We start from the raw sequence: 27,579 nt of genomic DNA on the forward strand, positions 1-27,579 counted from the left end.
TTTAATAATGTTTACATACTGTATTCTAGTCAAGGCCATCCTATTTAACTATTGCTGTACATATACTATTATATCCACGTATTCTTCAGTTGTACTACATATTCTATCCACATACTGTCCATAATGTCTATACATCACACACACAGTATATACATATATATTTATACTCCGGACTCTGACATTGCTCTTCCTAATAATTCAAAATTTCTTAAATGCATTCTTTTATTTTTTAGATGTGTGTATTGTTGTGAATTGTTAGATACTACCTCACTGCTGGAGCTAGGAACGCAAGCATTTCGCTTGTGTATGGGACCAATCAAATTTGACTTAGCTATAACTGTCGCGTCTAATAGCAGAGCCGACTTCTACAATAATATCATACAGAGCTCATTTCCCACCACACCTAGACCCCTGACCACGTCAAGCTCGGAGACCGCCCTTGGTCAAGTGGCAACGATCTGCATCTATGAGGCGCCTGTCATTTCTAGCTAAACCGGCCTTTTGTGGACAGTTTAGACAGGATGTAGGCTGGTGGTAACTCCAGTGTTATCATTATAAAAAGGGCCTTAGGAGAGAGTCGGGGGGGCCTTAGGAGAGGAGTTCGTGGGCCTTAGAGCTAAGAGTCGGGGGGCCTTAGGAGAGAGTCGGGGGGGCCTTAGGAGAGAGTCGGGGGGGCCTTAGGAGAGAGTCGGGGGGGCCTTAGAGAGAGGTCGGGGGCCTTAGGAGAGAGTCGGGGGGGCCTTAGGAGAGAGTCGGGGGGCCTTAGAAGAGAGTCGGGGGGGCCTTAGGAGAGAGTCGGGGGGGCCTTAGGAGAGAGTCGGGGGGGGGCCTTAGGAGAGAGTCGGGGGGGCCTTAGGAGAAGAGTCGGGGGGGCCTTAGGAGAGAGTCGGGGGGCCTTAGGAGAGAGTCGGGGGGCCTTAGGAGAGAGTCGGGGGCAGGAGGACAGACAGGCCTACTAATACTTATCATATGACCTAAAATGATGGGAGGTGTGCAGGTAGCAGCAGTGTGTGTGTGTGTGTGTGTGTGTGTGTGTGTGTGTGTGTGTGTGTGTGTGTGAAACCCAGCCAGCTCAGCCTACCTGCTCCTCTCCCAGGCAGACTACACTTCAGCGCTCCTCTCAGAGTCTGTTCAGCTAAGAACAGAAATAGCCCTACATGATCACACAGGACCTTGTCGTGACAACTGCACTCCACACAGGTGAAGCCAGGGACAACATTACACAGCACTCACAGGTCACATGATATTTATACCCAAACAATAAAAAGCCATGTGATCATCTTCCATTGGGCAGTCCACTGGTCCAGTATTATCTGGTTTTCCATGTCAGCTGTGTCCAATCCCTCAGCATGTGACATCACATCAGCCTCACCCCAGGGGCTCATGGGCCACGGACACTCATTCTCGGCCAATGAGAGCGGGAGGAATGAGTGATGTCAGGCCAACCAGAACAATGGATGTCAGGAGTCACCGTGTGTTTCCTCACCTCTGAGAAAACCTCATAAAACCCCCTGTTCAATATGGTGTATGTGTGTGAAAACGGGTGAGTGTTGTGTGTGTGAGGGGAATATTAAGAAAGAGTCGCACAAAGATATCTATATGACCTCATTCCTAACCTGTGACTAGGGGTTAATCTATTGGTTTATTTACAGACCCAGAATGKACCTGGGAGAGCTCAGTTCACACACACCCTCCCTCCTATTACAAGAAACACAGCCCTGAGTCATGATGAGTCTCATTCCCACTCACTGACCATGCAAAATAGACATACACAGGCAGCAATGTCCTTGAAGTTAAAGGAGTCAACTTAACAAAAGGCAGAAAGGCGAGAGCTGTGGTGAGGCTCTCTGCATGCTGACTGTATATAGTCACGGACTTTACCTCTAAACAGAGTCTACTCTTTGCTCCGAGGGGCCCAGACTGACTAGTCTCTCTCTGACAGAGGCCTGACCCGAGTCTCATAGCAGAGGTGATAAATCAGCTTCACTCCATTATAGCTCCTTTCATCTCTCGACTCGCTTCACATTCCCAAAATCTCCCTGCCTCCTGAAGCGCAGCGTTAGTCTGCTGATTTATGGCCCCCACACTCCTCTGTCCCGGGGCAGAAATATGGCTGCTTTCATCCTCACCCGGCCTTCTGGAAAACCATGTGGAGGAGAGATATTAAAGAGTGGGATGGGGGATATTAGAAGGATACTAAAACTATAGCTGATCAGGCCAGGGAGGCTCTCTGGACCTGGCTGGTGATTGAATGTAACAATAGAGACTTGTCTTGGGTCCAGGACTGCAGAGCAGACTGATGGGTTTGAGAGACAGTGCTGAAGTTATGACGACGGCCAGTCTACTGCACGTACAGTGTGATTAACATCAATCAACTGACATCAATGCAGACAACAATATGCTAGAGCTTGAAAGAAAAGCTCCATTTGTAGACACCACAGTAAACCATATCTCTGACGAAATCATTTCAAGTATTTTGAAATGAGAATTGCAACAAGCAAAAGGAGTTACATGACTAATTTAGTAATAATAGATTGCTTTTCACCACATCCCTTATCTTTCCCATTTAAATATGCAGTTCCCCATCAGCCCAACAGGTGGCACTGCAATGTCAATGTACACTGGCAGGTCATTTGAACAGTAACAAAGCAGGACTGTAATCAACGAAGGCTTGTTAGCCACTCCATGATGAGGTCTGGATGTTAACAATCCCATGGGGAATTCAGTCCACCCTGACTCAATATGCKTGTACAGTTCAGCTCCCCATAAGACGAGAGCAGAGGAGTAAAGGCACTTTCATCAGCACAGGAACATGTCTGTCTACCTCTGGACCAGATGCAGGTTCACTAGTATTGCTTTTATCTCAAGTTACAAACAATGTAGACAGAGACCAGTTTTAAATACAGTGTACAAAACATTAGGAACACCTTCCTAATATTGCGTTGCACRACCTTTTTCCCCTCAGAACAGCCTCAATTTGTCAGGCATGGACTCTACAAGGTGTTGAAAGCGTTCCACAGGAATGCTGGCCAGTGTTGACTACAATGCGTTCCACAGTTGTGTCAAGTTGGCTGGTAGTGGATCTCTACTCCGAATAGGTTGTTCCATCTCATCAACTGGATTGAGACCTGGTGACTGGGCAGTAAGTAACTCCAGTAAGCCGAATTCCCTGTCATGTTCGTGGAACCATTCCTGGACAATCCTAGCCTTGTGACATGGGACACTATCCTGCTGGGAAAAAAACAATTTGCAGATGGATAAACTGCTGCCACGAAGGGATGAACCCGATTGGCGATGATCAAATATCCTGTGGTGTACAAACTTCGCTGCACTTTTATCAAGGGGCCCAATGTGTGCCATGAATAAACACCCCACACCACCACCAGCCTGCAATGTTGACCAGCCTGCATGCCTCCCATCAGCATGAAACATACAACTCGCCTTCCGTGGCCTCCAACTGCTTTTAAAATGCTAGTAAAACTAAATGCATGCTCTTCAACTGATTGCTGCCTGCACCCGCCCGCCTGACTAGCATCACTACTCTGGACGGTTCTGACTTAGAATATGTGGACAACTACAAATACATAGGTGTCTGGTTAGACTGTAAACTCTCCTTCCAGACTCACATTAAGCATCTCCAATCCATACTTAAATCTAGAATCGGCTTCCTATTTCGCAACACAGCCTCCTTCACTCATGCTGCCAAACATACCCTCATAAAACMGACTATCTTACCAATCCTTGACTTCGGCGATGTCATTTACAAAATAGCCTCCAACACTCTACTCAACTAATTGGATGCAGTCTATCACAGTGCCATCTGTTTTGTCACCAAAGCCCCATATACTACCCACCACTGCGACCTGTATGCTCTCGTTGGCTGGCCCTACGCTACATACTCGRCGCCAAACCCACTGGCTCCAGGTTATCTATGAGTATTTTCTAGGTAAAGCCCCACCTTAGCTCACTGGTCAACCTTAGCAACACCCACCKGTAGCATGCGCTCCAGCAGGTATATTTCACTGGTCATCCAAAGTCAACACTTACTTTGGCCGCCTTTCCTTGCAGTTCTCTGCTGCCAATGACTGGAACAAATTGCCGCAACAAKAAAAAAAAAWTCACTGAAGCTGGAGTCGTACATCTCCCTCTCTAACTTTAAGCATCAGCTGTCAGAGCCGATCACTGTACACAACCAATCTGTAAATAGCGCACCCAACTACCTCATCCCCATATTGTTATTTATCTTCTTGCTCTTTTGCACCCTAGTATCTCTACTTGCACATCATCATCTGCACATCTATCACTCCAGTATTAATGCTAAATTGTAATTATTTCACCTCTATGGCCTAGTTATTGCCTACCTCCCTACATTTGCACACACTGTACATATATTTTTTCTATTGTGATATTGACTGTACGTTTGTTTATGTGTAACTGTTGTTTTTGTCACACTGCTTTGCTCCATCTTGGCAKGGTCGCAGTTGTAAATGAGAACTTATTCTCAACTGGCCTACCTGGTTAAAAAAAGGTGAAATAAATKAAATWAAAAAATTAAACATCAGGAACCGGGATTCATCGGACAAGGCAATGTTTTTCCAATTCCCCAGTGTCTAGTGTTTTCGTTCCTTAGCCCACTGCAACCGAAGTTGCTTGATTTTTGCTGGAAGAAGTGGCACTAAGGTCGTCGACTACCATACACCACGTGTCAAGGTACGACGAGTTGTTCATTCTTTTATGGGTCTTTGGGCAGCAATGTTGTACTGGACTSTCAGMTTAACTGTAGCCCGTCTGTGGCTCTGCACGATGTGTCAGCCTCCTTTGTCCTCTTTCATCAATGACGTGTTTTCTACCACTGGCCTGCCGTTGGCTGGATGTCCTTTGGGTGGTGGACCATTCTTGATACACACAGGAAACTGTTGAGCATGAAAAACCCAGCAGTGTTGCAGTTCTTCACACACTCAAACCGGTGCTCCTGGCACCTACTACCATACCCCGTTCAAAGGCACTCACCCTCTGAACCCTCCGAACACATACACAATCTATGTCTCAATTGTCAAAGCTTAAAAATCCTTAACCAGTCTTCTCCCTTTCATCTCCACCGATTGCAGTGGATCAATAAGGGATCATAGCTTTCACTTCGACTCAACCTGGTCAGTCTGTCATGGAAAGAGCGGGTGTTCCTAATGTTTTGTACACTCAGTGTATATGACAATAATAGAATCCGTTCGATGCCAGATGTGMCCTTTTTTAAATCCTACATGATCTGAATGATTGCAGTCCTAGTCAGACGATAAACCCACCGCCCTATAAAGCCCAGTGTAGCTTTACTATCTAAAGTAATGCTATCTTAACACGACTTGCATTGACCCGATTCATCTGACATGAGAAACCTTGAGCAAATAGACAGGCAATACAGACCTATATGGATTAACCCCATTTCATATACATCCTCATTCCACTTTTCCCCAGCAGTGGGGAGAGAGGCAGGGGACGAGGAGAAGGGTTGTGTGATAGTGAGCGTGTGTGTGTGCGCGCGCGCACACACTGGGCCTCTGGACTACAGCATGGGACTGACATGTCTGAGGGGCCCGACAGCTTCCTGCCTGTGTCAGCATTCATCTAATCCATTAGTAGTCTAATCTGACTGGCTCCAGTCAGAACTGCACTGGGCCAGTGGGGAGAGGGATGGAGGAAGGCGCCATAGTAGTCTAACTGATTGGCAAACAGCCTGCCTAACTGATGGGCAAACGAAACCACACTCTGCCTGCCTAGGCTATCACTAACCACCGCCAAGCGAAGCACTGACCCTGGTCACATGACCAGACCACGGAGGGCCACAGGGGAGGAAGTGGAGAGAGAAACAGACAGGAGGGAGCGGTTGCCATGGTAACATGGTTAAACAAACACCCCTGCTAAACCTCTATTTGGCATAGTAACTGCAGTCAGGTTGACCTTTGTCAAGACCAAGATTCAGGCCCTGGAGACAGACATACACAGTCATCCATTCTCAGCAGCACCTTTCTTCTTCCTCCATCCTCTTCATCCTCAGCCTGCAGCATGCCAGGAGAAATCAAAGTCACTCCTCTAGCAGTCAGGTCGGTGTCTAGGATTAACTGCACAGACTGTGTGGGTGTCAGCATGAGCCAAACCTCGAACATACACACAAAACAGCCTGACCTTGTCAGCAGAGTAATGGAGGGGTTCGAGAAAGCCACGTTACCACAGACCTAGAATCAGCTGAGGCAACCTGATCCATCTACTGCTGTAATCATCACATAGACACATCATCCACCATCACCACAGCCACATCCATCCAGCAAGCCCCACCCAGCTCCCTGCACACATATCATGCCCACTGGTAACACTAGATGGAGGCTGTCACTCTTCCTCTAGCCTCCTTTCTCTCTCCTCCACTCCTCTCCCTTTCTCGTGAGAGACGTGACGATTTCTGCCAAGTGGCTGGCTGGAAGGAGAGCACTCAGCAGGCAGGGGATTGGCTAGCTGGAAGGAGAGAAGGCAGAGGATTGGCTGGCTGGGAGGAGAGCAGGCAGGGGATTGGCTGGGAAAATCAAGCATTACATCAATCTCTCTGCTTTGCATGACAGGGAAATAAAGCATTTCACCAAGCTCCCCAAGGCTCTGACTGGACAGACTGGAGGATCTACACAGTCACAGCTACTGTAGGGCCAGGGACCAACATGGAGAAATATACTACTGTACATACAACACAGACAGTGCTGCTTCTAATGCTAATAGTCCTGCTGTGACTTGGTTGAGAATGAGAGCGATATGCCGCAGCAGATTTCACTCTGGCAATGAGAGGCTAGATTGTGTCTTAACTGAGTCCAGCACATGAAAGAGCCGAGGCTCAGTCAGTCAGTGAGCTGGCTGAGGTTTAAAGGAGAGGAGAAGGAAGATACCCCTTGTGTCATCTCTGCAGCGAGGCAAGATTAGGCATTTCCCAGGTGTTCTCCATCAGATAGTGACGGAGAAGAGAGGGTAGAGAAGTCCCTGTGAAATGGAATTTAGGGCAGAGTTTACATAGCAGAGGACCAGAGAAATGCCCTGTATAAACACAGCTCTTAAAGCCAGTACACCGGCTGGAGAGAGACAGGGGAGAGCTAAGAAGGGGGGTGCAGTGACCCAGTCAGAGACATACCTATAGGACGTGTCATTATGTGTATAGATCTAAGCAACCTTTACACTCCCGAGTGCGTTTTTGTAACGCTGCAATATGCCAGGCCTCTCCACACCAAGGAAGAATTATCTAGCTACGAGCCATGCAGCTCCTCCTCCTCCTGTCTCTCTACAGAGATACGGGCCATCTGTCATAATAGTTGCCAGTCATAACAGGGGAAACACAGATGAGGCCATGGGAGGGACATGCAAAACACATGATCTCATGAGGTGAGAGAACGAACAACGATGTAGTCATCATGAATGAATTCCTTATTTTTTTTAAACAGGCCTGGGGCCTAGGGGAGATAGTCATAAAAGCTCGGTAATGTTGTACAACAATTTTCAATTCCAGCACTAGAGCACTTTCAATTCCCTTCAATGTAGTAAAAAGGCCAGAAAGCAGAGAAAAATCTATATTTGTCTCTAATGTTAAATCACTGGCCTTGCCCTTGGTGTTAAAACGTGTGCTTTTTAAAAACCTAAAAAGGGGAAAAACGAGGCTAATACACGACATGACCAAAAGTATGTGGACACCTGCTCGTCGAACATCTCATTCCAAAATCATGGGCATTAATATGGAGTTGGTCCCCCTTTGCTGCTATAACAGCCTCCTCTCTTCTGGGAAGGCTTTCCACTAGATGTTGGAACATTGCTGCGGGGACTTGCTTCCATTCAGCCACAAGAGTATTAGTGAGGTTGGGCCCTGATGTTGGGGGATTAGGCCTGGCTCGCAGTCGGTGTTGGYTGGGGGTGAGGTCAGGGCTCTGTGCAGACCAGTGAAGTTCTTACACACCAATCTGGATAAACCATTTCCTGTATGGACCTCACTTTGTGCACGGGGGCATTGTCATGCTGTAACAGGAAAGTGCCTTCCCCAAACTGTTGCCACAAAGCTAGAAGCACAGAATCGTCTAGAATGCCATTGTATGCTGTAGCGTTAAGATTTCCCTCAATGGAACTAAGGGGCCMAGCCTGCGCCATGAAAAACAYCCCTGACCATTAGTCCTCCTCCACCAAACTTTACAGTTGGCAGGATGCATTGGGGCAGGTAGCGTTCTCATGGTATCCGGCAAACCCAGATTCGTCTGTCGGACTGCAAGATGGTGAAGAGTGATTCATCACTCCAGAGAAAGTGTTTCCACTGCTCCAGAGTCAAATGGRGGSGAGCTTTACACCACTCCAGCCGACGCTTAGCATTGCGCATGGTGATCTTAGGCTTGTGTGCGGCTGCTCGGACATGGAAACCCATTTCACGAAGCTCCTGACGAACAGTTCTTGTGCTGACATTGCTTCCAGAGGCAGTTTGGAACTCTGTAGTGATTGTTGCAACAGAGGACAGACAATTTTTACCCGGTACGCTCTTCAGCACTCCCGTTRTGTGAGCTTGTGTGGCCTTCCACTTCACGGCTGAGCCGTTGTTGCTCCTCGACGTTTCCACATCACAATAAGGGCACTTACAGTTGACCGGGGCAGCTCTAGCACGGCAGAAATGTAAAGAACTGACTTGTTGTAAAAGGTTGCATTCTATGACGGTGCCACGTTGAAAGTCACTGAGCTCTTCAGTAAGGCCATTCTACTGCCAATGCTTGTCTATGGCTGTGTTCTCGATGTTATACACCRGTCAGCAACAGGTGTGGCTGAAATAGCCAAATCCACACATTTTAAGGGGTGTCCACATACWWWWGTATGTCTAGTGTACCTGACTATAACCCCGTAGTGGATCAAATATAGACAGCGTTGTCTTGTCCAGAGGTGCAGAGAGAAGGAAGCACAGCTGCAGCAGGAGCAAAGCACCTGGTCCTCAAATAAACAGTCAACCCTCTTTTAGCTGTGGAGACGGAAGTGTGTGTGATGGAGGGAGCAGCCTGGACGCGCACGCACTCACACACGAGAGTGAGCTTGTGTTTATTACAGCCATACAGTAAACATGATAACAGGACAGGCTGAGGCTGCAGAAGGACAGTGTGGTGGAGCGGACAAACACACACATCTCAGAAACAGACAGGCCTCTCCAGTCAGTCAGAGAACCTCTCCCTGTATGAACCTCTTAGCGAGCATGCCGTCAATCCCCCCCACACATTCTGCACTGTTACTGAGCCATTGGGACTCTGGTTGAACCCGATTCACCAGGAGTGGATGCTTTTCTCTGCTCCAACTCCCACCACTGACATAAAATAGCAGTCAGAGTTGTTCAAACTGCTCCAGTTGTGCTCGTTGAATACTGACAACACACTGTTGGAGTGAACTTACAATCTAACGTCACCTATTTCAATGCCTAAAACAAACGGTCTCGCTCAGAAGCCATCACAGCATGTTCCATGTAACTCGCATCATGTCATTTAATAAGAGGCCAGATAATCACTAAGTTCCATTCAATTGAGATCCATATAACTACTAGCTAGTTTAATCTGTTATGAAAGCACTAGACTACATTTTCCCTCATGTGTCCTCTGGGACCGAGGGGCGCAGCACATTATGCTTGGGGCAGTAGTAGCACTTCACTCGGAGCAGAATTCACAGTGTGACACTCGGACACAGTCCCATGCCCACGAGGGGGAGAAGGGCTAGGAGATAGTGATCGAGGATGACGAGGCCTCTGGGGACATGGGGCTACTGGGTCAGGCATGGATGGACAGTCAGTCCCCTTGCCCAGAAGATGAGCTATAGGCCCAGTGATTTAACACCCTACACAGCTGCTGCTGTATGCTGACACAGCAGCTGTTAAGACCCCACCGGATCCCACTTCAACACCAACTGTCATTTGGACAGAATTGAACTACAGTATTGTTCATCCAGCATATTAACAGTGAGGAACTAACATATTAGCAGTGAGGAACAATCTAGTCATTACAATTGCGGCAGGGCAGCGTCCTTTATTAGCCTCGCCAAACCACAAGAAACCTAGCAGCATTCAAAGCCGCACTGATTGGTCAGTGTTCGGTTGTTCCCTGCGTAGAGACGGAATCCTCAACAAAACAAAACATTGCCATCCATAACTTGCATTTTCCCGAATTAGGATATGAAGTTGCATTAAGCTATGTAGCTTTTTAGTGYGTGATTGCAGCCAGCCTGACTGACCAGATGGATAGCATTGACTTCCTAGATAGTTGCATTGTTTTCGGAGGTAAGTAAGCTGTAAACAGAGATGGGAAAAGTACTAAATTGTCATACTTGAGTAAAAGTAAAAAGATACTTTAATATAAAATTACTCAAGTAAAAGTAACCCAGTAAAATACTACTCGAGTAAGTCTAAAAGTATCCGATTTTAAATGTACTTAGCGTGGTGGAAAAAGTACTCAATTGTCATACTTGAGTAAAAGTACAAAGTAAAAACTATACATCAAATTCCTTATAATTTAGCAGCCCAGGCGGCACAATTTCCTTTTTTATTGCTTTTTTTGACAGCCAGGGGCACACTCCAACACTCAGACATCATTTACAGATAGCCAGGGGCACACTCCAACACTCAGACATCATTTACAAACGAAGCATGTGGGTTTAGTGAGTCCACCAGATCAGAGGCAGTAGGGATGACCAGGGACATTCTCTTGATAACTGTATGGATTTCACCTTTTTCCTGTCCTGCTAAGCATTCAAATTGTAACTAGTACTTTTGGGTGTCAGGGAAAATGTATGGAGTAAAAAGTACATAATTTTCTTTAGGAATGTAGTGAAGTAAAAGTAGTCCAAAATAGTCAAGTAAAGTACCGACACCACAAAAAACTACTTAAGTAGTACTTTAAAGTATTTTTAATTAGGTACTTTACACCAATGGGACAACTGAGGGTGTAAATATACATCAAACAGCCCTGACACTCTGGATGATGGACTGGTGTGGTGACAGAGAGAAATTCAGAATAGACAGCCTCACTGACAGACCAGAAGAGCACGGCAGCCGAGCCCAGCATCTGTAGCTCTGGCCTGTCGACAGCTGTTAGCACAGGGTTGGAGACCTCTACAAAGTCAGTCTGCCTCACACACATGGCTTGGTAGCACATCTCTGGGCTCGGCCTAGTCTCCAAACACCGCACTTTGACACTGAGGGCACTAGCAGGTGAGAAAAGGGGTCAAGTAATCTTTTTCAGGCTTAGCCATTTTGTGCAATGTTCTGTCCTTGGCGGTGAGTGGAAGATTTATACCCCCTGTGATGTGTCTGGGTTTCCCCTTTTGTCTGTGGTAGTAGTAAACAGGCCAGAGCAGAGGTAGCTGATGAGGAGTCACACGGGAGGGGGATGTGTCTGCCTGGCATCAGAGTCCACCTGGTACAGGCCCGAGGAGAGGACTAGCCTAGCAGCAGAGCCACACTGGGACGGGACTGAAGAGTACTAGCCTAGCAGCAGAGCCACACTGGGACGGGACTGAAGAGAGGACTAGCCTAGCAGCAGAGCCACACTGGGACGGGACTGAAGAGAGGACTAGCCTAGCAGCAGAGCCACACTGGGACGGGACTGAAGAGAGGACTAGCCTAGCAGCAGAGCCACACTGGGACGGGACTGAGGAGAGGTGTGAAGGCTAATCCTCATGTCTGAGCTGAAGTTCGCAGGAGAGGGAGGGAGCTCTCTCTCTGTAGTTCAATGCCCCAGGCTGGCCCTAGGCTGGCCCCAGCTCAAACACACTACGTAATAAGCAGGGTTGTTATCTCCAGCCGTGTGTATGGCCTAACTCATTTGACTTAATCTCAGAGCCTCTTAACTATCAAATCATCCCTTCAATGGCAGCCCATCCATTGAAACCCCTCGGCCTGATATGACACTAGCGGGTGTCCTATGATCCATCCAAATGTGGCTCGGAGTGTGTGTTTCTCTGTAGTCTGTCTCCATTTTCTCTGGGCAGATGAGGCGTGTGCAGCTGTAAAATGTGTTACCACGGCTACCACATCTGGGGTCCCCAGCTGTCAAAACCACAGTCCTCACATGCAGCTTGGCCCCTGTCACTAAATCAGAGGGAGCAGCTAATCAAATACAACCACAAACAAGGGGACCAATCCAGAAGCACCGCTTAAATGAAGGGTCAAGCTCTTGAGGAGAAACTAGCTAGTATTAGGACTGTGAAGTTGGGAATCAAGGCAGCTTTGAGCTGACTGTTGTCCTACTAGTGTGACCTGTAGCGGGCACGGCACTGGCTAGTGGAAATCACAATCTAATTAGCAGGCCTGTTCTGTTTGTGCACCCGCACAGATTAGAGGTCCTGGAGTCAGGCTGGCCTGTGTCTTTTCGGTGTTCGTAGTTACTGCTGGCTCACCACCCGAGCGAGCGAGCATCCACCTCACTCCCTATGTTTTTCATTTTCACCGTCTCGCTCTCCCTTCATCTCACTCTCGTCTCTTTCTCCATCTCTCTCAGGGAAGGTGCCAGACGAGGAGTTGTGTTCAGTAGGTACATTCTCCTCTCCACTGTGCTGCTCAGGGCTTGTTAGGACACAGCCTTCCCCTCACGCACCCTCATCTCTGCACACTGCCCCCCAAAATAGCAAAAGTTGCCTTTTACAGTCAGGAGTCAGAGAGCGAGAGAGAGCGAGAGAGAGCGAGCGAGCGAGCGAGGAGAGGGCTGGAGGGGGACAGGCCCCAGGGCAGCATCTTCAATCGGTGGCTTTATGGACTTTGAGGAGTCGATTCTGGGGGGGGGGGGGGGGGACAGGAATCCAATAATGGCCCTGTGCCCTCATGTTGGTTCAAGAGCAGCGCTTGCAACAGCATAACGCTACAGGAGCACAGAACAAACACAACAGGAGCCGTTGGCCCTGACCCCAGGCCTCATTAACAACGCCTGGACAACTAACACACAGGAAGGTGGAATCGAGACGGTAGAGGTGAGGAGGCGGCGCACTAGAAAGACACTGGCAGAAAAGGGGAGAGTAGGAGAGGCACAGCAGCCCCTCCATATGACAAGGCTGTAGTGGACTGTGGTTGTCATCACCCTGCCATTAAAGTCTGTGTTGAGGGGCTAAGGAGAGACAGGCACCAGAGAGAGGAGGCCCAGTGTTCTCAACAGGCTAGGCTTGGTAACACAAACACACAACACAACACACACAGACACACAAAGCTAACACACAGCTAACACACACACAGCTAAACACACACACACACACACAGCTCACACACAACACACACCAGCTAACACAACAGCTAACACACACACAAACAGCTAACACACACACAAACAGCTAACACACACACAAACAGCTAACACACACACAAACAGCTAACACACACACAAACAGCTAACACAGTGCTGGGGCCCAGAGACCAGTGTGGCATTGGCGACGCTGGGTGTGGACATGCTCTGGAGCAGACAGGATGGAAAGACTCAGCAGGCCGGATGGCTGGACTTCCTCTGCATCACACACCCTTTATTTTCCTTAAAACCCAACACTTCAGTCTACATACTTTTGAATGAAAAAAATCCACATATTGAGTCAAGGAATTCAGGAGTCAAGGATTCTAGATCGCCTTATGTTCGCACTTCCTCCAAGAGCATGACACTAGTCTAAATGGTTTTTAATAGGCTCTGCCTAGTTCATGGAGCCATCAGACAGGAGTTCCCCTAGGGAGCAGAAGTGATGAGAGCTACCAGACTCCATGGAACAACACATCACATATCTTAACAGGCTCGCTACCTGGGCAACTGGGAAAACAACGTGCTTTGTTACAGTCGAAACCACAAAGACATGCTCAGTCATCCCAAAGCATGACACAGCTACCAGAGACACAAAACAAGCCAGTGGCTCACAATTCCATATGATTATACACCCAACCACACGGTACAGCCCACCTGTATCTCACACACAGCCCTGGCTACTTCCCACAGGCCCGTTATTTTCAGCGGTGTTTATCAGACTCGGGGTTCGTACAAAACAGCGGCAAGTCAAATTCAAGAACTTTCAAGTACATTCACAAGAGCTAATATTTATTATCAAGGGCCATCAGTTTGTAATAGTTCCTATTATGCAATTGTTTCTAGTCGCCACCAGGTGGCAGTATATCGCCACAACCTCAAAATTAACTAACTTAGTATTCATCATTACCTTACAAGTTCTACTCAATAATACATGTTTCACGATATACATGAGCGGTAAGTCAGTACTGATGATGTTGACCTTATATGAACTATAACTCAGTAAAATCTTTGAAATTGTTTCATGGTGCATTTATATTTTTGTTCATTGTACATAATATTAAATTGTCTTTATATTTAAATTGTCGTTATAATTTWAAAAATATTTGGTCCCACAGGCTGTTCCAACACAATGACATGAAAGTGAAATCCGACAGTGTGAATGGCCCTTAGTTGACTCTTCAAATGGGTATAGAATACATGTTATTTTTATTTTTTATTTTCTTTACATTTTCTCCCCTTTTCTCCCCAATTTTCGTGGTATCCAATCGCTAGTAATTACTATCTTGTCTCATCGCTACAACTCCCGTACGGGCTCGGGAGAGACGAAGGTCGAAAGCCATGCGTCCTCCGAAGCACAACCCAACCAAGCCGCACTGCTTCTTAACACAGCGCGCCTCCAACCCTGAAGCCAGCCGCACCAATGTGTCGGAGGAAACACCGTGCACCCGCCCCCCTCGGTTTAGCGCGCACTGCGCCCGGCCCGCCACAGGAGTCGCTGGAGCGCGATGAGACAAGGATATCCCTACCGGCCAAACCCTCCCTAACCCGGACGACGCTATGCCAATTGTGCGACAGAGCCTGGGCGCGAACCCAGAGACTCTGGTGGCGCAGCTAGCACTGCGATGCAGTGCTCTAGACCACTGCGCCACCCGGGAGGCCCTACAATACATGTTATTAATGTGTTTAATAGGATTAATGACTCTCTCAGGGGACCCTATGTAAATTTTTTGGGGGGTCCCACATGGGTCCCGGACCCCAAGTTTGGAACCACTGTACTACTAAACTCTCTCCCCGCTTGCTTCAATGCTTCCTCTGTGTATCTCCTTTGCCTCCATTGCAGCCTGACTCACCACTGTCTCACTAAAGAAAGGGTATTTTGTTATGAGAACTTAGAGTAGCCCATCTTTTGATAATAGCTAGCTTAATTTCAGTCAACTGCTCAAGCTGAGGTCAGGATCCGTTCAACGTTAGCTTCTAACATCCTTCTAGCCAGCTAGTTATAGCTAGCTACCTGGCTAACAGCCAGAGCCATTGAGCTAGCTAGCTATCTGACTGAAATATCAGCGACTATTTACCAGTGATCGAGGGGGGGGGGGGTATGTTGTCACGGCAGGAGTCGAGGGATGTTAAAATAATTCCCACTGTCAGCGGCGTCTCTCTGCTACTTGCTACTGTAGGTCTGGGCTGAGGCAGTTTGTGTCACCTCTCGGCCTATGTCGTGGGCGGAGTTACCCGTTGGACACAGTGGTCAGTGAATGCACTGCTAACAAGCCAAATCCGTGGGAGCAGGTGAACATAACGAGCATACACGAATCATTCACAATTGCACTCGTTTACAGAGGTAGGCGCAATTAGAACTCGGATCAAGAAGCCTTCTGAGCGTTGATCAACACTGGGAACGCAATAATAATAAACAAAATCATAAAAAAGGTGAGTAAATGCTATTTCACAAATAAAAATGTGCGTTTACGTGCGTGTATCCTCCACTACATCCCTGGTTGTGTCTGGCAAAACCCATTCATAAACATCAATATCCTGCCAGGCAGGATTGACTCTACATTAGCCGGGCATTTTAGCTATCTGTGTAACGTTTGGCGGAGCCTAATCAGTCAGTTCTGTACCTGCCTGGCTGAGTGGCAGCGTGAGTGGAATGAGCGAGCTCGCCTGGTAACCAGAGCACGAAACACATGAGGAAATAAAACTCCGTAGTCTGCCTGGAAATTAATTCGCAAAACCAATACTTTTTTCATTTTAACACATTATCATTTTCTGTTCTCCCCTCACTTTAATTCATGTCATTGTAATGTACCAACTTGAGAAAACGTCTGATTTTCAAGATATTCCAGTACTTGAATTTCAGAGTGCCAAATTTCAAGTACTTTAAGCACCTTGAGCGAACCCTGCAGACTGACTGGGGATCAGTTTGTGGCTGTGAATAGAGACGTCCCTGCTGGTCTACTGAGCTGACTGGATCTGACCTGGGGAGGGGGAGAGAACAAAGCCCCTTTTCACTGAATACTTGCCGCCGCCGCCCCCCTCCCCCCTGACTCATGAGGTTGAGCAGTTTCGAGCAGTTCTCTCTGAGGACATGGGTGGTGAATGGGAGAACAAGCAGGACCTACTGAATACACAGTCTGCACAGCGGTGCATTATTAGCAGCAAGCTTCACACTATAGCGGTAGGAAGGGAGGATTTACAGCACTGCAGACTGATTTACTGCTGGAATGTGGGTCACTAAGGGCTGTCATAGAGCAGTCAGATCTGTCTGATCGCTGCAGCAACTGTCTCCTAGGAGACAAGCGCAGCTATGGCCAAACAAGAAGTCCAAACCAACACGGACAGGACATGACAAAGACAGCAGAGTGTGGTGTTGAATTCGCCCTGTAGACCTTTTCATCAAATCAAACCAGTCCTGCAGGGAAAACAGGACTGAAACGTGTGTGAGTGAGGAGTGATTGTGTAGCAGCTCATTCCTCATACGTGACAGTATTCAGTAGCATGGAGGTTAATGGAGATGACAGCTCACCACCTCCGTTTCCTGGTTGGAGGGGCTGTTCTCTCCACCCTGTTCTCCTGGACACACACACACCTGGGCCTTGGTAAGCACTGCAGACTGGAAATCACTCCCTCAGATCTCATTTCCTCCTCAGCTCTCTTCCATTTCCTGTCCATTCCATGACTTATGATGCGTTTCTTGTAAWGTTCTTCAAAGTGTCTGTTTAAACCGGAGATCAGTATCCATTTGGAAAAGCAACAAAGAAACAGGCTGACAGGGAGTGAGAGCACGTTGTCCCCCCTCTCCCCGTGCTACATTCTCCAGTCTCCATACTGTTGCTATAATACACTAAAGCAGAAGCCAAAGTCTCCCTTTCATTCAAGGCCAGGGTTAACACAGAGAGAGAGACTACAGCGTCATATGCCTGTGATAAAATATGCTAATAGCAGCGTTCCCCACACAAAGAGAAGTGCTTCTTCAGATAAAGCCTGTCTCCCAGTTCCCGCTCCTGAACTGTTCACTAGTGTTGTCACGATACCAGTATCGCGATACTAAGGAATGAAGGAAAGGAAACCCAATCACGAAGCGGACTGAATTTCTTGAGGATAAWAGCCTGATGTTGTCACCCAGAGTCACATGTGTTTATTTTCCAAGCTATAGCACACAATATCTTCCAAAAGTAGGTTTTTAAAAAGACCATAGAGTTCAGTCTGCTTCGTGGCTTATATTTTTGCCAAGGAAAATCTGCTATCGTGACAACAATACTGTTCACTAGGGGAGAAAGTGCGAGAAAGCTTTATTCATAAAGCTCTTGAATTTGATGGTCTGCAGGTTTGAGAACGTAAAACAATCTTGTTTWACAACTGCAGCTCCCTCTCGCTCATACTTGACGCTGAAAAGCAGAACAGTGAAATCCATGACTAAACTGATTACAGTCCTCTACAGTAAGCAGAGATAACACAGAGAAGTAGTTAACACTGACCACTGTCACTTCCTGTAGTACTCCCACTTCCCCGCATTCAACACCACCTAAACAATGGTAGACCTGCCCAAAGCCCTACATACAATGCACAGCTGGAGAAGCAGCAAAGCCACAACACAATGACCGAATAAAATCACATTCTGACACGTTTTATGAGAGATCAGACCACACAGCGTAGCTAGCAGCTACCTCCCGTGTCACCGTCATGGACACAACGTTACAACCCTGTCTCAGTCCAATCCTACCGAGCTGACATCTTGATAGATGGGTGCCCTCTCACTACCCATCCCATGATGCCCTTTTCTAGAGGGGGGCAACTTGACCCGTCTCCTCCCCCCTAATCATCAAACAACCTCARCAACCCCCTGACACAGATCAGACCGCTGGGCCTGCTGCTCCTCCCGAGCCTCATCCGCCAGACTGTCAGTTGTCCTGCTGTTATTAGATTGGTCTTTCCTCTCCTCCACCCTCCATCCATCATAAGCAGAACAGCGGAGGAGAGGAAGGGAGGGAAAAGTGAGGCCATCTCTCCCGGGGTCTCTCCATCATTCAGGGTTGCGTGCGCACGTGTGTATTGCTGGCGTCAGCGTTCTTACAGGAGGACACCTTTAGGGCCTGCTAAGCCCCTCTCTGCCCCAGGGGCCTGTTGTCCTTCAGCAGCATCACTCGAGGGGAATTTACAATGGATCAGGTCCCTGGAAGCACACTGCCCTAAAAGCAGGAGCTCAGAACATAGACACACAACTTGCCTCAGCACATGCATATGACACACAACTTGCCTCAGCACATGCATAGTCTACCGCTTACGCTACCACAAACACATTTTCCACATAACATGTAAGAAAACCAACGCCATCAATTTCAATAGGCCCTGTATGGACTGGAGTAATGGACGCTAAGCTTTATTAGTAGGATGCTCCAGCGTCTCACAGGGCTTCATCTGGCCTCAGTGTGTTGTGTAGTAGTACAGGTGTGGTACAGAGGAAGGGATGGAGACGTCGAGGTCTGTAGAAGGTCCAGGAGCGAAGGTTTCTTGACCTAAATGATTACCGGACYGGAAACTACTACTTCCTCTGCAGCTCGTTAAAAATGGGAGTAGGGGGAAAGAGAAACTACCCACATCACCCTCTCACTCCCTCATAGCGTTCCCCCTTCCTAACCCCAAGAGCTCCCTGAGAGCCAACCTTCCGAGGTTGAGAATACCTTGACCTAAGTCACCACCTCAGAGGAGTCTGGCTACAGAGCAACGCCGCACAATACACCCAGCCCACAGCCCCACACAGAACCTCACACAGCCAAAGCTAATACAAACACAGGCCCACCAAGACCCAGACCACAGAGAGACCTCACCTGAGGGAAACCAGCCCCTTAAAATAACACCATCTCATTTCCAACACAAATACCTCGTTGTGCAACGTGAGCTACTGTAGGTTAGCCAGGAACACCGGCAGGTTCCGTTTCCACCCGTCAGCCAAACAAAACTCCTGAAGTACACCACAGCCTTRATCAGACCTTCATCTGTCATAAACGAACACTGCATAAACAACAGATTGGAACAGGAGCCCGGCATGGTGGGTTGTAATGGGGAGTGTGTGGTGGGTGTTTCGGTGTGTGTATGTAGACGTGTTCGTGTGTACTGCAGGAAGGAACATGGAGGCACATTGTGATTGTGATTTAGCTGCTTGCTGGCCAGGCCTGGGATTCTTAAGTGGCCCAGAGTTGTCAGTCAGCCAGGCCTGTGGTATTTTCCCACCTAGTGAGAAGTAGGGGTAACACTTCCACGGGGAATGCGGCTGTGCTGTTTCATTATGAAGCTGTCAGTCAACCTCACTGGGTAGAACTGTTAAACCTGCTTCACAGATGTAATATCACATCATAGCTAGCACTTACAGACATTCATTTAACACATCCATATGTAATGGCCCTAATGCAATGATTAAAATGACAATCTGAGAGGGACCACGTCTTGCTTTAGCACGCTGACTCACAACTGCTATTGGCAAGTGTTGATGTGGGTTAGGCTTTGCAGTCACAAGCCAATGTAGACAACAAAAAACGGCTCTAGAACTAAACGAAGAGGCAGCACTCATTCTGTGGCAATTAGCGAATAGAGTTCAGAGTGGGAATAAACTCTGTACAGTAACCTGAGCCGTAGCTAGTGACCACAGCCCCTCTACTCTTGCAGCTGCAGTGTGCATTTCCTCCTGACCCTATAGACACCAGGAATCATGCACACACAGGGGAGCAGACATACGAAAACACACATGGCACTCAGCTCATCCATAGTCCTACAGCACTGACATCATCATCTCCAGCCTATAGCTCCCTGGTGACAGAYAGAGAGCCAATGGCTAGGGAAACAAGGCCAGGCTTGAGAGAGAGAGAGAGAAAGAGCCCTGTCCTTTGAGGTAAGTGTCATTCTGGTTTGGCTMGTTCTGGGTGGTGTGTGAGTTGTCTTCCTGCTAGTGACTAAGCAGCAGTTTGCACAGGGAGGAAAGTATGTGGAGTCAAACTAGGAAACAGTTGAGACTGAGAGGAAGACAGAAAGTTAGATAAACACAGCTGTCTCAGCACTGTTTTGTAGGTAATATTTCTCTACAAAAGGGGTTCTTCTTCCCGTGGACAAGTTTCTGATAGGGTTGCAAAGGGTCCGAAACTTTCCGGTAAATTTCCTGAATTTTRCCATGGGAAGTTAAGCATGGGGATTTGGGAAATTTTACTTAAAATTCATCAAAAAAGTTAGCTTATAAGAGTGAACCTTTTTTGTGGGATACACAATGCAATTCTAGGTCTTTTTGGTTKAACTTTGCCCAATTCAATGGAATTGCAACCCTCTGCATGCACAGTGCATTCTGCCATCACATGTACAGCTGATTCTCAAGATCTTGCACACTAATGAGATGCTATTGAGCCCACACTACTACACTGTCTGAGSCAAGGACTACATGCTTTCTGGTAAYTTTTGATTACAATACTGGGTGGGGTGAATATATTTTATGACATGATTTTTGTTAACTAGTAAATAGTAGCCTACAGCAAAGTGTGTTTAAATCATTCCTAACGTATTAACCATTTCTGCTAGTTAGTTTTTGCTACCATGTGGGTTTTAGCTRGCTTGAGCCTGCTAAATGAGTGTTAATTCACCTGTTTCCATACATGTTTCATTTTAAAACAGTTATCTTACAAAGGAGTTGTTTAATCTAACTGCTTAACTATTTATCTGTACATGGAATTGTATTTGTTTTTTTTACAARTTTTTCTCATCTTTACAGGAAAATGCCATGGGCACTATCTGATGTGTGGAGACATTTCACTGCAGCTAATGTAGAAGGAAAAGCTGTCTACATTTGCAAATAATGTGCCAAATCATATGTGAAGGATGCAACAAAGATYCAGAATCATCTGGCCAAGTTCCCTCAGCGCTCACAACAAGCAACCTCTAACAAAAGTCCCTCTATCTCTCTTCGAGGTGAAAATTATGATTCAGACACCTTATTGATAGCAACAGCTCATGGTCKTCCTGGAATCAGAGGTTTTTTTGACTCAATTGAGGAACGTAGTCAGAGAAATGCTGATGAATGTCTTGCTCGAGTAGTGTATGCAACTGGTTCATCTCTGTTGCTCACAGGCAATGTGTATTGGAAGAGGTTTCTGAATGTTCTTCGCCCAGCATACACCCCTCCAACAACACATGATTTATCTACTCATTTGCTGGATGCAGAGTTCAGAGCTTAAGTAAAGGTCAAGCAAATCATAGAGGAAGCAGACTGTATTGCAATCATCTCTGATGGGTSGGTGAATGTTCATGGGCAAGGAATAATTAACTACATTATCTCCACCCCTCAACCAGTATTCTACAAGAGCAAAGACACAAGGGACCACAGACACACCGGTCTCTACATTGCAGATGAGCTGAGGGCAGTCATCAATGACCTTGGACCACTGAAGGTGTTTGCACTGGTGACGGACAATGCTGTGAACATGAAGGCTGCTTGGTCTAAAGTGGAGGAGTCCTACCCTCACATCACACCCATTGGCTGTGCTGCTCATGCATTGAATCTGCTCCTCAAGGACATCATGGCACTGAAAACAATGGATACACTCTACAAGAGAGCCAAGGAAATGGTTAGGTATGTGAAGGGTCATCAAGTTATAGCAGCCATCTACTTCACCAAGCAAAGTGAGAAGAATAAGAGCTCCACATTGAAGCTGCTCAGCAACACCTGTTGGGGTGGTGTCATCATCATGTTTGACAGTCGCCTGGAGGGGAAGGAGTCTGATGTCTCATGTTCAGACTGCTTGCAGATGTAAGAGAATACATTTGTACTGCCCTGCCCACTTCACTGTTGCACCAAGCAGAGGAAAATGCAGTGCTGAAATACATCAAAAAACGTAAAAAGACTTCTGCCTGAAGCACATACACGCCACAGAGCACATGTTGGACCCCAAGTATGCTGGCAAGAGCATCCTGTCTGGTGCAGAGATCAACAAGGCCTATGGTGCCATCACTACCGTGTCTCGCCATCTTGGCCTGGATGATGGAAAGGTTCTTGGCAGCCTGGCGAAGTACACTTCCAAGGGCTTTAGGATGGAAATGCAATATGGCAGTTGTGCCAACATATCTCATCAGCCACCTGGTGGAAGGGACTTTGTGGATCTGAGGCTCTTTCCCGTTGCCTCCATCATCCTCCAAATCCCACAAACATCAGCCGCCTCAGAGCGCAACTGGTCCTTGTTTGGGAACACACACACACACACACCACCACACAACAGGGCTGACCCAATGACAAGGGGGGGGGGGGGGGGGGGAATCGGTGGCCATCCGGGAAAATGTTATGCTTTTTGAGCCTAACGAGCCATGCTCAACAAGGTTGGAAAGTGACAGTGAAGATGAGGCCTCAGAGTCTGATGTTCAAGAGGTGGACATTGAGGAGGTCCAGGGAGAAGACATGGAAGCCTGAGAGGAAGACAACCAATGCTTTAGTTTCTAGACTATAATTTTACAGATGTATGTTGAAAACATTTTTGGGAGATGCGATGGATCATTGGGGATCATTCAATATTCCCTTTCTTTTGTTGTTCAGTGAAATCATCCCATGTGAAGAGTCAACTCAATTAATTCGTAACAATATTTATATTTTTTCTATTGGAAGGATTTAATKATTTGCAATTACGTCTACTTATGAACAGGTAAAAGGTTTATGTTTGTCTCCATATATGGTAAATATATCCAATGCAAAAAACATCTACATGTAAATGGTATTAATATTACATTTGCATATATTTCCATTAATTCCCATATATTCCCCATTAATTCCCACGGAAAGTTTCCACCTCTGAATATTCCCCAAAATGTGCAACCCTAGTTAAGACACTGTCAGTTCSATKAAGACAGAAATTAATAGTTGAAGCATATCAACATTGGGGCAACCAACAATGCGGTAAGTCTAGTCTAAGACCACAGGAAGAGCCGTGTGAATGCGGATGACTGCAGTGTGTGTCTCTGTGTGCGTGTGTGTTTAGGAATTTCCTTGAAAATCAAAAAGGCAGACGGACAGACCACTCAACCATTGCGCAGTAAATAGTTGGTCTGTCACAAAAAGGTGTAACACAGGGAGGATCGTTAAGCTAAACGAGTCGACAGGCCTTTACATCCAAGCTGCCCAGTCAACGACAATAGGAAATCAATACTTCCGCAGAGGAGCATCCTTCCAGCACCAGCTGACACAGGCATGGAGGAATCTAACTCTGTGAGATGGGGCAATGGGCTCCGAGTGCCCTGCTATAAGCAAATCAGTTGTATTACATTGTCACAGATTCCACCAAGCCCATAACTKATTTTTCATTTTCTTACCTTACTGTGGAGCGATACTGTCCCCTGATAAAATGAGTAGACCAGCCAGGCCATTTAATTATTCATCTACCTCTAGGGTCCCGCACACCTCAACAACCACTTTCTCACATTGGAAAAACAAGTCTGTAGCCACCTCCGTGCCTCTGTCTGTCTTATTCCCATCTACAGTTCCAAACGGGAGCCAAATATAGACCCGGTTAGTATAGCAACAGCACCACTTGCAAACGCAGGGCCCCCGAAAAGGTAACTGAGGAACGCTCGTTCTCCTATATCGAGGCGGAGTTGAGTTTTGATAAGCGGACGCAGGATTTGTTGGCAACAACATTGAGTCACCGTCAGTAGATTCTTGTAAAAATGTCACTTCTGAAAKCGCTTACCTGTACCTCTGGTTATCCTGTACAACTACGGTCCTTCTGCGTTGTGCTGAAATTCATACTTTTAATCAAAAACAGACTTTTTCCTCATTTGTGTTTGAAACTCGGCTCGAACGTGCCAATTGAAATCGGTCAGTGCTATCCGGGATCCTTGGAACAGCCCTAACTTTAACCCCAACCCTTTAAAATGTCTACTTCAATGGGGGTAGGGACATCCCAAGGAGCTTACATAGTACGAGCAATGAGGAAAAGGTCTGCTGTATTCGCTAAAAGTTATTTAAAGTATGAATTTCAACACCCCGCAGAAGGAGCGTGGTGTTGAAAAGTTTTTTCCGAATTGACATTTTTACAAGAATCAATGTTGTTGCTAGCATATTGCTAACTCAACTCCGCATCGATATAAGAGAACGGAGTTAAGCGTTCCTCAGCTACCTCGAAAGCCAATAGGAGGAGATGGGTCGAGACACGGTGTGTATCTATCAGGTTGCATGGATGGATGGGTGATGGCTGTCAGTCAGCTGCAGGCTAGCTCATTGATCAGGGAGCGGGAGAGAAAAAAAGCCAGAAAGGGAGAGATCAAGAGAGAAAGAGAGCGCTGGACTAAAGGTCTGAGTGCTGCTATTCAGCGAGTCAGCAGCAGCAACGTTAGAAGCTGTCCTGCACGGCACATCAGTATTCCATTACAGGAGCTACTGGGCCTGGAGAAGAAGCCACGGTGTGCGTTGTGTTATGAACCACAGAATCAAAAGAGAGGAACTCTTTCATTCACTCTCTGACACGCGCACACAGAGATACGCAGAGCCAGTCACTTTCACCTTCAATCCACTGCAGAGCATCAAGCAAACATTCACTCAGAAGGATTAAAATCATACTTTCAGTCCCAAACCCACAGTGACCGTTTGACCCCTGTACTGACACAGGGAGGGGAGAGCACTATGCCCAAGAAGACTCCCCCCCCCCTCAGGCCATGCTAACAGGCCATTCTACACCATCCTCCACAACTAGCCAGCACCTGGAAACACTTCGCTTCAAACAGCTAGCAGTGGCGGCTACGCTAGGATGACAAAATAATTTCCTTTCCCGCTTCCAATCCCCCAAAACACCTGACCCATCCAGAAACCTCCGGAGAGCAAACCAAGCATTAAGTCATTTGGGATAAGCTCACTATTACCAGGGATAATGGGCCGGATTGTTCCTGTATAATAAAGACGGGGGAAATAAGTCGTGAGGTATGAGGTATAACAATATTAGATGTCTGACTGTTGTCTTCAAGGTAATCTACTCACGTTCGCATACGCCGATTCATGGACCGTCTATATCCGGGCTGCATCCGGTTTATACGGACCAACATCATTCGGAACGCACAGGGAGCAGTGCGAGAAGCGACGACATCAACCAAAAACATGGCAGACATTAGATGAATATAAAATGTTAACATCTTTGGCTGAGAGAGATGAAGGAAAAAAAAGTTTTTTTAATCTGCCTCAGTGACAATTATTTGAATAATTCAACGGACGTTTTGTGCATAAAGGTGACGACTAGTGTCTTATTAGGAATTTTCTAATCCGACTTCTCTATGTGGCCCTGTACGGAAAATGTCTTTCTGGGCTGGGCCTCTGCAGTACCGAAGAAAAACTGCAGGAGCAGTCGAAACCGTGCCTCTAGACCGGAACCCTGGCCCCTTGGGTAAAACTAACACCACTTTCATATCAGGCTCCTGTAGAGAGGAGAAGGGGAGGAGAGGAGGAAGATTAGAGACAGGGGGAGACTGGAAGAAGAGAGGGGGAGATTGGGAGAGAAGAGAGGCAGGGATAGAGCGAGCGCAGATTGTGAAGGTATGCACTAAGCACATGACTCCAGTCATATCAGGGTTCAGGTAATCAGCGAGCCCATCAAAGCATAAAATCATTTGGCTTCCCTCAATCACAATAATTAATGAGGAAATAAAGCAGTCAGACGTGATTAAAACCGGTTATGCTCTAACTTGATACACACACAGGAGAAAACACACACAGGGTACAAACAAACCCTTTCCCTGTTTCAGTGTGTTAGGGACAGCGAACAGATGACCGTTAGCTCTGTCAGCTTTCATCACACTATGGACTCTGACCCCACCGCTAGCTCTTCACCAATGGCATGACAGGAATGTGGCAATGCCTTCACAATATCTAACGACTAATGGTTCTCACTGGAATCCCTGGCAGCCTCCCCACCACAGACCAGAAGAGGCTGTCCAAGGCACGCTTTCGTTCTTTATAAACTCTTCTGCAAAATAGTGGAGAGTTGTTGGAAGTGAATAAATACACTGGGGCATTGCACTCCGGAGACCAAAAGCCACTTTTGTACAAGTCAAGATTGTATTCAGTGGCTGGGTAAAGCATCTTTATTTGACACAGCGTTCAGACAACCGAGCAGCTGAATCAGAGTCTAATGCAGTGCTATAGGTCTGTCTGCAGCAGGAAGCTCCTCAGCCCTCTCTGCTCCATTATGGGCTCTGCCTTTGGGTCGTCACTAGCAGGCACAGCAACAAAGTCATAAACCTTGCCTATTTCTACTATTTATCTTCTTAAAATCAGATTTTAAGCCTAACCACACTGCTAACTTTACGCCTAAGAGACAATTTATCCTTGATCTGACAACGTGGTCTGGGGTGTCGTATGGATGGTGTGACGCAATTGCGGAGTCTCTGGAGGCACGCAGTTGACAAATTGAGCCCTAAGCTCAAATTGAGCCCTAACCCTAATCTCATTTTTTACTTTGTTGCCATGCCAGCTAGTGGAAACCCCGCCTTTGACCTGTCACTGCAGGAGAGTGACAAAGAGAGAGATGGCCAGACCCCAGCTGCAGCAGAATCAATAGGTAGAGGAGAACATCAACGGTTTTCCCATTAACTCCACACAGTCAGCAGCACGGTGAACAAGAGAGAYAGAGCGAGCGAGAGCGAGAGAAAGAGAGAAGGAGCTGCTGACCCTCTGCTGTGGCCCTGGACAGCCCTAGCTAGCTCTATCCATCTACTGCACCCGTTGGATACAAGCGGCAGAAACCATGAGAGCCATGGTRACTCAAGATGAGGTGATCCACACTAGATGTAGATAGGCCACATTCACAGGGCTGCAGGAACGTCTTACCCTGGTAGCCAAAGGAGTTGGCAGAAACACAGTTACGGTCATCTACCAGTGGTTTCAATGAGTTAAGCCCTTAGCTCAGGCAGGCTGTAATGACATCCGTGCAATAGAGAGAGCTGGTGGAGATGATTTCTCTCGGAGTAAAGCCAGTCTCTCTCTCCGCAGCAGCAGCAGGCGGAGTTAAGAGCTGAGTCGTACCACACCAGAGGATCAGTTGCTGGCATGCCGCTCGGGGGGATCCAATGGAAAACGGGTTTCAGTCAACTGTCAGCCAATCATTTCTCACCCGTGGTAACACTTATCTGGATTAGTCATTGTTGACAGGTATTGAGATTATTGGGCGTATACAATGTTGCTGGATAAACACTGGGATTAAGTGACAATGTTCGTGTGCTGATTCCCAGTGGTTCAGTTTGGCAGAGGAGCGGCTGAGTGAAGAGCGTAGTGGTAGAT

The 27,579-nt window shown here is 47.1% G+C and overlaps 1 protein-coding gene across 13 annotated transcripts in view; it reads right to left on the minus strand.

Moving 5' to 3' along the window:
• Positions 1–27,579, minus strand: part of afdna (afadin, adherens junction formation factor a) — a 133,992-nt gene that overhangs the window by 72,064 nt on the left and 34,349 nt on the right. The window lies entirely within an intron of this gene.

This window comes from Salvelinus sp. IW2-2015, linkage group LG14 (genome assembly GCF_002910315.2).
Source record: "Salvelinus sp. IW2-2015 linkage group LG14, ASM291031v2, whole genome shotgun sequence".
Taxonomy (NCBI): Eukaryota; Metazoa; Chordata; class Actinopteri; order Salmoniformes; family Salmonidae; genus Salvelinus; species Salvelinus sp. IW2-2015.